Raw genomic sequence first — 15,067 nt, 5'->3', positions numbered from 1 at the left:
CAGCTATACTATAGGCATCTACACTAATAATGAGGTAGTGATGATGTGGGGGGTGGGGCTATCCTCCATTATTCTACCTGGTCAGACTCTGTTTCACCTCCTGACCTGTGTGGAGCGCTACGTGGCTGTTGTTCATCCCATAACCTACATGCACCTTCGAGAAAGCATTGGGGTCAGAATTAGAAACGTCAGTACCCTCTGTGTTTGGCTGCTATGCTTTGGATGGGTGGGTGCATCGGCATGGTACTCAAACCAATTTCCCATCACTCCATCTTTCTCAATCTTGGCCTTCTGTGTATTGGTTATGTTTTACTGCAGTGTGTCAGTTCTTTATCTTCTTATTCGTCCGGGGCCGGGGGAGGTGGTTGGCAGGAAAGAGCGAGCTGATCAGTCCAAGCAGAGGGCTTTCCAAATGATGGCAGCCATAACAGGGACTCTGCTGTTGCGGTGCGTTGGGGTTCTGTTCTGGTTTGGTTTTGAAAATATAGGATATCTTGGTCAAAATCTCTGTGTGTTGGTGGATTCTGGTATCTGGCTGATGGTGCCCAGCAGTCTGACTCTTCCTGTGCTGTATCTGCACAGAGCTGGAAAACTGTCATGCTGTAGGCAAACCATTAAATGTAGATAAGAATCTTTATGTGAACCAGCCAGAATCAGGTTATAATGAAAGCTTTTGTTTTTAGAATCTTGTCACATTTGCTCCAAAATCTTTCCAGACTGGACTCACATTTGTAGTGACAGAAAAAGTCTTAAATCTATATGTACTTTTATGAGTATGTGGGTCTTGAAGTAGCTTCAGTGTGAAATGCAGGTGAATTCTTCATTATGTGCACCTCCAGCTGTAGTTTAAAACATTGTTTATGGTAAAAGACCAACTAGGCGCAGTTTCATGAGGGATGAGGATCTCAGGCAGGCCACGCTCCTGGTTTGAATCTAACCAGGCTTTTTTTTTTATGAGTCATGGCCTTGCATAGTTTTGGAGTGCTGCAGTGCTCATTACTAGGACCCCATTTCTTTGCAATGTACACTATACACTTGGACCCATTGATCTGTTTAAATTGTTTTTCATATCACTGATATGAGATAGTAACTGTTCATAAAATAAAAATTTAGTAAAGGACAGGTGGTCTCTAATGTTAATTTCTTTTTTCTATATTTTTATTGTTATGCTAATATTTTACATTTTATGTAGTGTATGGAAAGTTATATTTTGGTTACGACGACATACAGTTTTATTAGAGGTGTAACAGCTATTCTGTTCATATTTAAAACATTTAGCCTGTGGCAATTTCACAGAAAATTTTAAGGAACTTTAATTCTCCTGTATCTTCATTTTTGTTCATTGGGTGTATTTAGTTTTTATTTGTTTAGTTTGGCTTTATACAGATTCTGATATAAATCCTGACATGTGGAAATGCTTTGCATTGTCAGTTGAAAGAATGTTTAATAAAGAGAAAATGTTACTGGGATATCAGGGTATTTTCTTCTTTTTAACCCTTTCAACACCAAAGTTTCCATGTAGCCCATTGCTGTGGTGTCCACCCCTCTTCGGCATTTTCCTCTTCGGCATTTTTCCTATTCATGCACCATATTTGCTGTTTGGGATTGGAATCAATATTATTTGGGATTTTGTAAAATGGTCCAGGGTGAATTAAGATTAAGATCTGATGAAATGAAATTGGCCATCTGATTTATAAATTATTAAAAAACAGTGCCACATTTCTTTTATATTTGTCTTTTATTTCCCCACATACAATATTTTATTATGCAGACATGAGTGATGCTGTTCTTTATTTTACTCTATTTTATTTATATACAATTCATGCTACCCAAAGTGCTTTACAAAATAAAATAAATATTTGACAATAATGCAATAGAATAATTACAACAAGACTTAAAATAATAAAATACAACACGACACAATTTACACACTACTACAAATGAAAATAAATAAATGTTTTGGTCAACTTGCTAAAAAAAAACATTCTATAAAACTGTTGTCAAGAGAGATTTAACTTCAAGTTTAAGTCTTTAAAAGAGCTGAAATTTATTCAAATTTCTGCTTTTTTTCTTTTTTTTAATTAAAGCATCTTTTAAAGCTTGTGTAGAATACAAATTGAATTAAACAGAAAATGTCCAGTTTTTTGGACTGAATAACAAATAAATGACCCTGAAAAACATCTGCCTTCATGCAGAGTTAAAAAAAAGTATATGATTTATTCTGTCATTTGCATATACTTTTCAGCCATTAAGAAACACATCATTACATTCTGTTTTGCATATGTTTGTGCCTCTGACCTCATCGATGCATATAACTGTCACATAAACAATTTGTTTTGCTATTTCTAGAACACTTTGTAGACAAGATCTGTTATGACCCTGGCTGAGCTAAGGAAAGGGGACGCAACATAAAATAAAGATGCCCAGATGTAAGATGTGGTCATTTGAGAATTCATTGTCCGATGTGCAAACAGTAGGGATAGATGGGTGGTGCTGAAACAAATACAATAGAACAGATTACATAAGTGGAAACCAAGAGCCAGTTTAACTGATTAAGGTTCAAATAAAAAAACAAATAGCTAACGGACTGCACTAAATCCAAAACAAACAAAACACACCAGAAGCAGGACTGATAAAATAAAACTACCTTCAAAGCAGACAAATCTAACTGGCCCAAATATTTAAACAATTAACAGTAACGATGATTACACAAAAACTAAAGTACATAGTCTTAAAGGCTCAACACTAGTCCTAAGTGGTCGGACACAAATGACAAACACCCAGAGTCTCTACAACAGTCAGCAAGCTGTCAGACCAAGAACACAGCAGCTCCTGACTAAAGGGCTGCCACGTCCTTTTATCCTTGGAGGGAAGCCTTTGCAGCAGCGATTGGTCTGGAGGGCAGCGAACCAGAGAGCAGGTGAGGAAGGTGTGACGGAGTGCAGCCAATCCCAGCCGGGCAATGACACATGGTGATTTGCATACAAAATGGGTTAATTAGTTGTACATGTGACAGTCGTAAGAAGATCTTTTATGTTACCATTTTTACCAGTTTAACTAGTTTAGAGCTACAGTATGAAGTCCTAAACATTTAGTGTCCAACTGTCTTCTATAAATTACTATTTAATATATTTAAAGTTTGACTTCTGAATGACGAATGATGAATGCGTGAACAGCTCTGGTCCTTAAGGGCTATAGTCTTGCAGGTTTTAGATGGTTTCCTGCTCCAACACACCTGATATAAATCAAATGACTGATCTCCAGCTTGTTAAGTTCCACCCAGTTATGTTGACCCATTAATCTGATTTAAGTGTGTTGCACTGGAAAAAATCCAAAACCTGCAGGACAGCAGTCCTCTAGGACAGACTTTGGACACCCCTGAACTAAACCAAAGATGAACAGAAATAAATGCCACAATATAGAGAACATTAATGACTATTAGCATTAAGTAATAGGCAAATGGCATCTGTAGAACACGGTTTATCCAAAGTAACCATATAAAGTGGCCGACTACTAATGGTTTTGAAGAAAGATGCAAACAATCAGTAACTAAATTGGCTTTTTACTGTAATTCCGTTACAAATGTTTATTGAGAAAATATAACAGGTCATTTATTCAAACTGATTATGGTACAAAAGGTTATAAATTATCATTAGTCAGTCAAATCCAGTCCATCCTAATTGAATCTCAAACACTAGTCTTATATAAATCAATCATCCATATCAATATGACAACAGGAGAAGAGAACAACAACGTCCATCCAACGAATTGACGTGTTGAAAGCAGAAAATATGGAAAAGTGAAGGATATGGATAATTTTGACTTGGATCTAATTGAGACTGCCAGACAGCCTCTCCACAGCTGTATCTCATTAAAGAATGTTTCTGGTCCGCTTCATTTGGGGGCATGTAAGTGCACAACGAAACTCTGATTCAGATCAAAGAACTGAACTCTGTAGGTCTTGTTCTGTTTCAAGTGAATCAAATACAGGAAGTGGACTACAAAGCAAAGGGCATTGTGGGTAAACACAATCCATATTGGAAGAGTACAAAGAACATGTCTGGTAGAAATGCTTGGCAGTCAGATGTGGAAAAACTTGGTAAAAGTTCTGATAGAAATATAATCGACCCAAGGCCGCTAGGATTTGATGCAGCTCCATGTTTTACTCTGATGGAAACAGAAGTTGTCCTGTGCTAACTAGTAGATGAACCAGTTTTCTTCTATGTTGTTTGTCTCGTCTTCTTCAGTAATTTTTAATGCAGCACTGCCTCTGGCAAGATGGGGAATATGTTATTTAAAAGGTCCGGTTTGTTTGCAGTGTGAAAGCAAACTTGGACCAGAACAATGTTGCAACCCACAACTCAACCAAGTCCCCAATCTTTCAGAGTTTAACAGATTATCCTGATGTGAGATCACTGGGGTAGGCTTAGTTCCTATTAATGATGGCAGTTCCTCACTTCCTATCTAACCTGGTCCATCCTTCACCCTAATTCAGTGTTTCCAGCATGGCAGTTTACCAGCCCGCTGCAGAAACAGCAGAGGCAACACCAAACTGCTGGGCAGCGTGAACCAGACGGCACATGCTGTTGAAATACAACCATTAGTCTCATTCAGCACCGAGGTCTCCAAAGCATTACAAATCACCATTCCACTCAAGCACTACCACAGCACTGCCATTATGGTCAGGATAGTCTTGAAAGCCCTCTGTTTTGACTGGTCAACCCCTTCCTTGGTTCTGTCACCTGGTCCAGGACGTTTCAGAGTCCAGAGAACAGAAATGCAACAACAAGTCACGACAATCAAGACCAAAGCAGCGAGGCAGAAGTACAGAATCATGAAGACTAATTCAAGGTTTAGACAAGATACAATTCCAAATGCAGCACAGAGCAGCCAAACACAACCCACACTGATGTTTCTGATCCTGACCCCATTTGAGTTCTTCAGATGCAGGTAGGTGACCGGGTGGACAACAGCCAGGTACAGCTCCATACAGGACAACATGTGGAACTGTATTTTAACACACCATGTGGTAGAAAACAGCCGAATGCTAAATTTCATCATTTCTAGGTGATCAATATGTACACCGATACAGTAGCAGGCACATGTCAGCGTTGCCATCATCTCCATGGTAACCATGTGGTAGGTGAAGACGTCAGCATGGCTCATTGTTGTTGTTGTTGTGGAGGTTGAACGCTGGTTCCTCCACTGCTGGAAGCCCAGAAAGAGGATAAAGGTGAACAGAGGGCAGAGGAGGAGGATGTTGGTGATTGTGAAGGCTTTAAGGACGGAGTCGCTTTCTGGAAGCTGGAGGCATTCCAGGGGCGGATTAGAAGAGTTGAAGAAGTAGTCAGGCATAACAGAAGAAGAGTTCTCCAACATCTTGTTATGAATGAACATCTGAAGATGCACAGGACAACAAACAGGAGAACAAAAGAGTAACAAGTAAAAGAATCCGTGGGAAACACTTTCATTACTATATTCTACTTAAAGTTAAGTGAAGCTGGGTGAGAATTAGCACCTTCAAGTCCATGTTCTTGGTCAGAAAATGGTTGACTTCTGGCTCTGGGATAAGGATGAGCTAACCTCATTCTTTCCTTTGTTAAACTAAAAGATTAAATCCTTCCTTTTTCCCAAACTCAGTGAAAGATCATAGGAAAGAGATGGCCAAATAAGGAGCTTCCTTTATTAAGTCTTTAAGGAAAGGAGACACCAAGCCATCCTTTATGAAACAGGAAATTATTCATTATATTTGTAGACTCGTGTCATCTTTCCAAACTTTCAAAACGATGGTCAACTATGTTTATGTTCAGTTCAGAGTCTTTGTTACAATATTTTGCCTCCTTTCTTTCATTTCTTAATTACATACCTTGATCAACATGTGATATCTTATATACAAATCTTACAATTTATACTCTCCTGGTGACGTTGTAATTATATACACAACTCACAAAAAGTTAGGTACATTCAACTTTCAGGTGAAATCTTAATATATAAGCATATACTGAGTTTGGACACACATTCCAATTTAATTTCTCTCTCTCTCTCTCTCTCTCTCTCTCTACACACACACACACACACACACACACATATATATATATATATATATATATATATATATAATAACAGTGTGTGTGTGTGTGTATATTATTCAGTTAACCATATATATAGGTGTTGACCTTCAAATGATTCACTTTTCTTGGTTAATAGATGTTTTCATAAGTTCAACTTGACTCTATCAGTTTGGAAGAGCAGTAGCTGTTATTCTATATCCATCCAGTTGTACACAACTAGCATAAAAAAATCATATAAAATGATAGTGTACATATAGATACTGAATTTTAACTTTAAAAAAAGTTTTAGCAATACTCACCACAGACTGGACCTCAGCTGTGCTAGCCACCTATATCTCATCTAAACAAGTGTTAAACATGTTTGTTTTAAAACATGGGTGTGTTTCAGTTGGCGTTTGAATATGAGAAGGAACATGTAAAAACAACACTGTGGGGTCTTTTGCATTCTGCAAAACATACTATCAGGGAATGTTTTGTTTGCTTTTAATAATTTAAAGATGCAAATGGTGTTTTACATATGCCAGCAAAAGAACTTTAGCATCCACCTAATGTATCCTTGTAGCACCATAATGACGTTAAAGAAAGCACATTTTTTGGGCTCTTTAAAAAATGTTTAAAAAAAAATCTTTTTTTGTATATTTACCAGTTATTATCGTGTTATATGTCAAATTTATTCCAATGCATTATTGTATTATTATTGTATCTACAGGGGGGTATTAGATTGTGTACAACAGGGATCTGAACAAAGTTTTTACCATAAAGTTATGAAAAAGGTCTCAGAAACGGCATGTATAAAATATAATGCATATCACATTAAAGGGTTAAATTAACAGAAAGCTACATTACACTTGGATTAAGTATTAGATCAACCTGATTCTTTTGGTCTTAAGGCAAAAATACATGATGGAATGAAAAGTAAAATAAAAAAGAAGAAAAAGAAGAACCATCCCTTTTGAAAATAAAGGAATGATAGACAGGAGGCAATTAGACAAAAATGTAATTTATTCAACTAACTAATTACTGAACTGAAATCACAGCAAACAGTATAGCTAATAAAGTCTGCAACATCACAAAAAGACATGAATGAAACATGAACCTTTTGAAGGGAATGCCACAATGAAAACTGGGCAGAATAAACTGACAGACTAATGAAAAATGAGCAGCAGGTGAGAAGAAATTAGGAACAGAAGCCAGGTGAAGGGCAGGAATACCACTAACTGAAATAAACTAAAGAAAAGACTTTGCTAAATTAAGCTGCATAATCAGTGTACACATAACTGCAAAAGTAATTAAATAACAGGAATAAATCAATAACAATGCTAAAACCTTAGTAACTGGAAGGTTTGAACAAATGATAACAAATTAGGACACAATAAACAAGGTGGAACAACTTCCCACAACAAATACAGTGTACAGACCTAAATGTTATCAAGACCAAACACGAAGCTTTTAGACCCAAAAACTGGTGCTTGATTACAGAAATGCAATTTTTATTCATTTTAAATGAATCAATTAAATGAAAATCGTCCAGTTCTAAAATGCCACACTAGACAAAAACCTGATACCAATTAGTCAAAGAAGGTAACCTCAAGAAAAAAAAAGTGTACCAACTTCAAAGCCCACCCAAGCAAAAACCTTCTTAAAGAGAATCAGTGTACTAACAACAGTCAAGAGGAACCCTGATAAACATGTTAAAACAAAAACCTCCTACATCACACTTTATTAGCTTTTGACAAGATTATTAAAATTCCTTGTATGTTGGTGTTGATCAAACATCTCTTCATCACCTGCAGGCTGTTCAAAATGCAGCAGCCCAAGTTTAAACAGGAAATAAAGCACCACATTTGTACTGGACTCTATATCTGCTTTCCAGTCCATTACAGCAGTGGTCCCCAACCCTGGGCCTCAGGGCCCACTATCCTGCAGGTATGAGATGTCTAATGTCATCTTGGTTTTCTCCACTGAATAGAGTTGTCCTAACTGTTGGCAATCTCTAATAATTTGCTTGTCTTTGTCTTTTCCAGATTCGCCTCTTTATAGGACATTTTATCCAAGTTTCACAAATGATTCGCACTGATAGGATAAAGAACATCATGTAAAAAGCCTCTTTTGGATCTAGTTGTGCACAGGCATGTGTGTGACATATGCATAAAGTACAAAAATGGTCCATTGCTGGGATAGGCTCCAGCTTACCGGTGACCCTAGTGATACAGAAAGTCAGTGGATGGATAGATGTTCCAGATATTAGGAGCAGAGAAGCTAAATGTTTAGTGTGAATTCTCGGGATGGACAGCAAACTTGACCCAGATGGTCTTAGAAGTCATGCTACTTCTTCTTTAGCCAGTGACAGATAATTTGAAAATTTCTAAATTCAAATCTCCACTTGTTCTCTTCAACTACCACCCTGGTGTCCACATGGTAGTTTTCCTGTCTTGTGCAGATAAAGCAGTGGTAAAACCAAACTGCTGGGCAGACTAAACCACATCAGAGAAGAATACACCACATAATTTACGCTTGAGCACAACACTTGTGACACCATCAGTGTAGCGGAAACAAGGAAGGCCAAGAAGAACAAGCACAGGGCCCCCATAATGGCTATAACAGTAAAGAACGCCCTTTGTTTTGATTGGTCAACATGGCCCCTGTTCCCACCTTCTGCCCCCGGGCCTGGACGAAAGAGTGCAAAGAGAACAGAAAGACTGCAGAAAGAGACAACAACCATGGAGGCAACCAAAAAACTGAACAACATGATAATGGATAAAGTAGAGAAATACATATATGAAATACAGGTCAATAATAACGACGTCAGCCAAACACAAAATATGCTGATGTTTCTGATGATGAACATCAGCAGATGGTGATGGGTAGTTCTGAATTCTCGATACTTTACTGGATGAACAACGGCTAGGTAGCGATCTACACAGGTTAGGACGTGAAAGCCAGACTCTGCGAAAAACATGATAGCGTAAAGAAAATACTGCATGGTAATTAGATTAACAAAATCAGAGAAGAGCCCTGAAAAGGATAAAATTGTCCCCAAACTCCATATCAGCTCCATGACAGCCAGGTTGTAGGTGAAGATGTCAGAGTGGCTCGCTATTTTAAAGGAATGATGCTGCCGCCACTGTTGGATGCCCAGGTGGAGGACAAAGATGGAAATGGGGATCAGGAGGATGAGTCTGGTGACAGAAAGGCTGCTGAGGATTGAATCACTAATTGTGGAGTTGAAACAGAGAGCGTGTACCGAATCCAGAGAAGAGTTGAAGGGAGAGGAGTAGTTAATTGACATTGTGATGGTATGGTGGGTAGAAGAAGACCTGAGGAGAAGAGAAGAAATCTGAAATGTTACAGCTTTATTAAGTTAGGCGAAGATCTACAACCTTTGCTGTGAAGCAGGTTCAACATATAAAGCTCATTATATACTAATATTGAACAGAAGCAACACTTAAGTCACAGTTGCATTTTGATTAAGTTTTAATCCCTTTATTTTTAACATAGTTTCCATGGTAACAGCAGCACTTAGTGCACCTCAACTATGTCCTAATCTACTTCACTTTAATTCAGGAAGCAGAGCACATCGTAGTACAGAAACAGCACTGGGGAACGTTACCAAAGATCTCTTCATGACCTCAAACAAACTATCCGTACTTGTCTCTTATATATCATTGTTGGATTCTGCACTGTTGATCACAATTTCTTCTTACAGAAACTTGAACATGTTGTTTAGATTAAAGGCTGGTTTAAGTCAGATTCTAGTTTGTTCATATAGACCAGGGGTGTTCAGTTCTGGGGCATCATTTATAAAGCTGGCGTAGGTACAAGAACTGGCCTACGCTGACTATAGTAAACTTTTGGGATTTATAAAATCCAAACTTAGCGAGAGAATGTTCCTACCTCCTCTGCAACTCTGACCCAGGCTTCTGCACCAAATCTGACAGAACAGGCGAACAAAACAATACAGTTTGCAGCAATGCAAGGTTTCTTTGATGTAATCGGCGCTGTTCACTGCACTAAAGTTAAAATAAGATTACCAAGTGAGAATGAAATGAAAAATAAAAATAAAATAAAATAAAAAATCATCCCAGAGGGAAATTGCAAATTAAATCTGCTTTCATTGACCAAAGCACTTTCATTCTCTAAACGTCCAAATCATCTGTAATTCAACAGGTTGCTCACCAGTAATGTGGCACATTGGCCTGGGTCCAAAAGAACTGAGGCGATTGTTTCATCTGCAAGGAAATGTGCCCGTATTCCGTTGTTAAACAAGGGCTTCAGGCGGCTAATGAAATAACGGAATCGCACTACATTATGATGTCTCGCCAACATCTCTCTGAAGATGTCATCCCAACATGTACCAGTCAGTAAAAGAACATGTGAACAGTAGCTTTGGTCATTCATTCTAAGACTCAGCAGAGTGGGACACAGACTGGAGGCTGGAGGTCTAGAAGTGATGCAATGCTTGTGACACATGCAAGAGATGGAGTTCTTTTTAACTCTTTTATTTTTTCAAATAATGCTTTTAGTTTTGTCCCAATTTATGTCCAGATGGTCTTTTTTTTCCAACCCCTTGGCCTCATTATAAATAGTGTTGATTGTGTCCCCCTGCACCTGCAGGACTTCCCCTGGGGAAACAGCTGCTGCGGTGCTGGGTGGAGTCTCTAGCTTCATCATCTCCAACCGCAGCTGCAGCATCGTCGACCCAGTTGGAACACTCAGGAACAAGAAGAAATATTTTTTAACATTAAATAAACTGCTACCAATCTCAGATGTATCTGTACATATTTATTTTATAAATTCAAACAAAGGACAAAATTACCAGCATACAGTGATCTGCCACCTGCTGCCCGCCACTGCCTTTCAGACACAAGTAATGCCCATGCCATCCCAACCAAATAAAACCTTTTTACGTTTTTCAGCATGGTCCATCAGGATCGCAGTCTAACATTCCGAAAAAATCCGCTTCGTCCCTCTTTTTCCCTCCCGAGCCATCATAGAAAATGATATGATGAATATTTATTATAGGCGTTCACCTGACCTTTTATAACCACCATGTGGGCGGGGCAAGGCGCTCATTCACGTACGCCAGCTTTAGAGTTGATTCTGATATATAAATGGAAACAGGCGTGGGACATATGTGTGCACACTTTTATAAATCTGAAAGTTTTTGTGTGCCGCATTTCCTTTTTGCCCTACGTACGCCACCTTTGCCACCAAATGACTGTTTGCTTTGCTATACACAGTTTTATAAATAAGGTCCCTGGTCCCTGAGGGCTGCAATCCTGCAGATCTTAGACATCTCCCTGATCCAATATACATGATTCAAATTAAATGGCTCACCTCATAAACTTGTCATTTATCTAATTCAAGTGTGCTGCACTAGGAAACATCCAAAACCTGTGAGACAGATGTCTTCAAGGACCAACTTTGGACACCACTGATACAGACGATACGTTTTCCTCACAAAGTACAGTAAGTCATGGAGTTCCTCAGGGTTCTGTGCTTGGGCCAACACTTTTCACTTTGAAGAGGCTTCCACTGCTATGCAGATGATAATCGGCTATAGATAACCATGAAGACTGATGAAACCATCATTTGGCGAGATTGCAAACATGTCTTAAAAAACCCATGAAGTCCTGGATAACCAAATATATTGCTTCTTAATACAGATAAAATGGAGGTTGTAGACTTTGGACCTTGAATCTAGTGGAAGTTTTATCAGGTTAAATGGAAGTTTTCCTCTTGACTGTGCCTCTTGCTTCTTCAGGACTGGGGACTGAATCAAAGAGAAGATTCAATCTATTTCTCTCTCAGTTGTCAGGAAATGTTTGGCTCTCTTAAAACATTTTTATCTTTGTAACAAATTATGGTTACTCACTGTTCTGAAAATCCCAAGTAAAGAAAACAAGAATGCCTAGTGTACAACAATTTAGGGATCTTTCATTTAATTTTGAAGTTTATTTCAAACATGTTCTTTCATGTACAATATTTACATCTTAACATTTCATGTCTGAAAATGAGATACAGAAGTACAATATAGCCCTACCCCAATCTACAATACACTGTAACACTCCATCTCTATTGCACAACTCAAATTTCCTTTTTTTCTTTTTTTTTTTTTTTTTTTTTTTTTTTTTTTTAACCTGTCTTGTCCAGCATCGTTGCAAACAGAATGATTGTCTGGCTGCTGTCTGGTGCTGGGCAATTTTACTCTATCAAGCAGGGATTTATACTACATGTATAAAGTCCCTCTTGATGACATGAAAAACTTTAATAAATCAGACTCTTAATGCTGGACTCGACCGGAGGGGACAGAGAGAGAGAGAGATAGAAAAGAAAGTAGAGAGAAGAGGGAGGGGAGAGAGAGGGACAGAAAGGGTGTGGGGAGTGCGGGTGGGGACTTGAAACATCATACAGAAGACCATGTAATCCATACTACTTACAACATATATAGCTAAGATCATCCTGGCCAGTAGGTCATTACACAACTAGTTGATAATAGTAACAATAATAATAATCACAATAATAGTAATAATAATAATAGTAGTAGTAATAATAATAAGAGTAAGAGTAATAATAATAATAAGAAGAACAGAAATAATAAAAAAAAAGACAAAAAAAAATATGATAATAGATATAAGTGAAACTGCTGTATTCAAAAACACGCGCAGAGAAACCTGTGTGGATGTGCTGGAGAACTCGGCCACATGGCGACGCAAAGACTGTGTGGAGACGTTCAGGAAGGAGTGACCATGCAGAGTGATCATGCAGATGCCACCTCACTTGAACAGAGGCCAGAGTCAGGCCAGCGGTCCCGAGACCCAGGCCACCAGCCCCCCCGCAGGCAACAGATCCCGACCGGTCCACAGAGACGACCACTCGCCCGCCCAGGAAGGCAGCAGCAGGAGACCCCAGCAGGAGCCGCCCCGCGGACACAGGGCACCGGCCCCGGCAGGCCGAGGCCAGCAGTCCCCGACCCCCCCGGGCACCAGCCGCCCGGGACAGCCGGGGCAGAGGGCCCGGGCCCAGGAGCGCAGGGACACCCCCCACCCCCACAGGCCAAGGGCCAGCACGCCACCCGGGGGGACCCGGCCCGCCCAGACGGCCACCGCCAGAGGCCAGCCCCACACCCCAGCTCAACTCAAATTTCCTACTTTACAATAAAAAAAAAATGTACACGCTCCCCTCCCTCCTCCCAAGAAAACATAAATAAATGAAACACAACTCCACAATATTTCTGTCTTCAAACACTGTCACACCACCATCACCGTCCTTTGTTAAAGTAGTGTTCTTCAAGCTTCAAGCTTATATTTATTTAATATTTGCATTTTGTACCTTCTCTTAAACTGGTATATGTTTGTATTTTCCTTTAATTGATCTGTAAATCTGTTCCATAATTTCACACCTGACACTGAAACACACACTTTAAGCTGTTCTGTTAAGTTTTTAAATTCAGCTTCCCTCCTAAATCCTAATCTCCTTCTCTTGCTGAAAACAAATTGTCAATATTATTTGGAAGTAAATTATTTCTGGCTCTGAATATTATTTGTGCTGTTTTAAACTGAATCAAATCTGTAAATTTTAGAGCTTGTATTTTCAAAAAGAGTTTTATCAGTCTGGTGACCTTTTTCTGCTTGTATTTATTGTTTGTATATTAGTTTTGTATGTATTTCTGCACACCTCCACACCATGAGTTCACAGTAACTCATGCATCGTAAAATTACAAGGTATACAGAGCTTTCAGGTTTAGTATGTGCCCTGTTTTTCCCAACAGCAATGCTCCGTGCCAACTTACCCCGAACATAATTAATGTGGTTTCCAGCAGATTGTGTGGTCTAAGATCACATATAGAAATTTAATTTAATCTATGATTTTTTAATATTAATTTATATTAATTAAATATTAATTTTATCTGTCTGTATCAATATATTTAGTTTTTTCTTCCACCATCTCAATCAGTGATGCTGATGTATTATTTCTAAAGCCATTCTGACTGTCGCTCAGCAGTTTATGTTTCTCTTCAAACTGTCGAATCACTGTAGGAATAGTTTTTCCAATATTTTAAAGAACTGGGAAAGTACTGAAATGGGTAGGTAATTGGTGTCGTGGTGTTAATCGCCTGATTTTTTTTAAAAGGGAAAAACTTGGCTCTGAAAAGACAAATTGAAGACATGCAGTACTGGTTTTATTATACCATCAATCACACTCTTCACTGTTACCATGTCAACACCATCGCAGTCTGCACTAGTTTTATTCTTAAACCTATTGAGAATTTCATAACTTTAATTTTTATCCACTGCTTTTAGGTACATGGAGCTATCATTTTATTCAACATGATCTACAGCTTCTACTATTGCCCCACCAGTCTTTATGGCCTTTTCTAGGTCTGGTCCAGCATTTACAAGATACTCATTAAATCTGTTGGCTACTTCATTCATATCGTTTATACTAATTTGTTTATCTTTAAAATATTTTGGATAAGTGTTCCTTGTTTCATTTCAATTTTATTTTTTTAATTATCCTCTTTAATATGGTCCATATATCTTTCTGTTGTTTTTATTGTGTTCTAATTTCTTGTAATATTGTAATATTCTTTTTTGACAAGTTCTAATTATATTGGTTAGCTTGTTTTTTTAACCTTTCATATTTACATTGTTTTAAAAGTTCCATTTTTAATGAATTCTCTCTATATAAAAGGTTTTTTTTTTGCAGGCATTTTGTAGGCCTTTAGTCATCCATGGTCTTCCTGTATAATTTCTACTCGTTATATTTATTTACTGGAGGAAAATATCAATCTTTAACATATATATAATAGCTATCTTTTTTATCCAATATTGTTCAAATATTTAATTTCAAATAATGATAATATATGTGAGTGATTCATCCTCTGAGGATCAAAATTTTTCATCCCAGGACATACAGTTTGAACAGTAAATTGTTAAGTTACTAGCAAACACTCACCTGGGCAGCAGTGTTTGTTTCGTTAGGGTCCAGTGTCC

Source organism: Melanotaenia boesemani, chromosome 5, assembly GCF_017639745.1.
Source record: "Melanotaenia boesemani isolate fMelBoe1 chromosome 5, fMelBoe1.pri, whole genome shotgun sequence".
Classification (NCBI taxonomy): domain Eukaryota; kingdom Metazoa; phylum Chordata; class Actinopteri; order Atheriniformes; family Melanotaeniidae; genus Melanotaenia; species Melanotaenia boesemani.
The sequence above is the reverse complement of the archived record's forward strand: the minus strand, read 5'-3'. Positions refer to the sequence as shown.